The 1,015-nt window shown below is 41.8% G+C and overlaps 1 non-coding gene across 1 annotated transcript; it reads right to left on the bottom strand.

Annotated features, from left to right (window-relative positions):
* Positions 1-531: 531 nt before the first annotated feature.
* LOC130972485 (small nucleolar RNA R71) lies at positions 532-639 on the bottom strand. The gene has a single exon (XR_009083650.1). It is a non-coding gene; the product is annotated as a small nucleolar RNA R71 (small nucleolar RNA).
* Between the last annotated feature and the right edge of the window lie 376 nt (positions 640-1,015).

The following is a 1,015-nucleotide window of genomic DNA, read 5'->3' as shown; positions in this document are numbered from 1 at the left end:
AAAAACAAAAGCATTCTTGTTGAGGCTGACCCTGAACCTGAAAGGACCTTGAAGCGAAAGCTAAGAGAAGCTAAAGCACTACTCTCTGTAGAGGACCTAACAGAAATCTTCAAACAAGAAGAAGACATGGCAGCCGAAAACAACAACAATGCCAATAATGCAAGGAACGTGCTAGGTGACTTTACTGCACCTACTCCTGACTTCTATGGGAGAAGCATCTCTATCCCTGCCATTGGAGCAAACAACTTTGAGCTTAAGCCTCAATTAGTTTCTCTAATGCAACAGAATTGCAAGTTCCATGGACTTCCATTGGAAGATCCTCATCGGTTTTTAGCTGAATTCTTGCAAATCTGTGACACTGTCAGGACCAATGGGGTTAACCCTGAGGTCTACAGACTTATGCTATTCTCTTTTGCGGTAAGAGACAGAGCTAGGATATGGTTGGACTCACAACCTAAAGAAAGCCTGAACTCTTGGGAAAAGCTAGTCAATGCCTTCTTCGCAAAGTTCTTTCCACCTCAAAAATTGAGTAAGCTTAGAGTAGAAGTCCAAACCTTCAGACAGAAGGAAGGTGAATCCCTCTATGAAGCTTGGGAAAGATTCAAACAATTGATCAGAAAGTGTCCCTCTGACACGCTTTCTCAATGGAGCATCATAGGTATCTTCTATGATGGTCTGTCTGAATTATCCAAGATGTCATTGGACAGCTCTGCTGGAGGATCTCTTCATCTGAAGAAGACGCCTGCAGAAGCTCAATAACTCATTAAAATGGTTGTAAATAACCAATTCATGTACACTTCTGAAAGGAATCCTATGAACAATGGGACGAATCAGAAAAAAGGAGTTCTTGAGATTGATACTCTGAATGCCATATTAGCTCAGAACAAAATATTGACTCAGCAAGTCAATATGATCTCTCAAAGTCTGTCTGGAATGCAAGCTGTACCAGGCAGTACTAAGGACGCTTCATCTGAAGAAGAAGCTTATGATCCTGAGAACCCTTCAATGGAAGAGG

The sequence above is a fragment of the Arachis stenosperma genome, chromosome 3 (genome assembly GCF_014773155.1).
Source record: "Arachis stenosperma cultivar V10309 chromosome 3, arast.V10309.gnm1.PFL2, whole genome shotgun sequence".
In the NCBI taxonomy this organism is placed as follows: Eukaryota; Viridiplantae; Streptophyta; class Magnoliopsida; order Fabales; family Fabaceae; genus Arachis; species Arachis stenosperma.
This window is presented reverse-complemented; position numbering and strand designations above follow the sequence as displayed.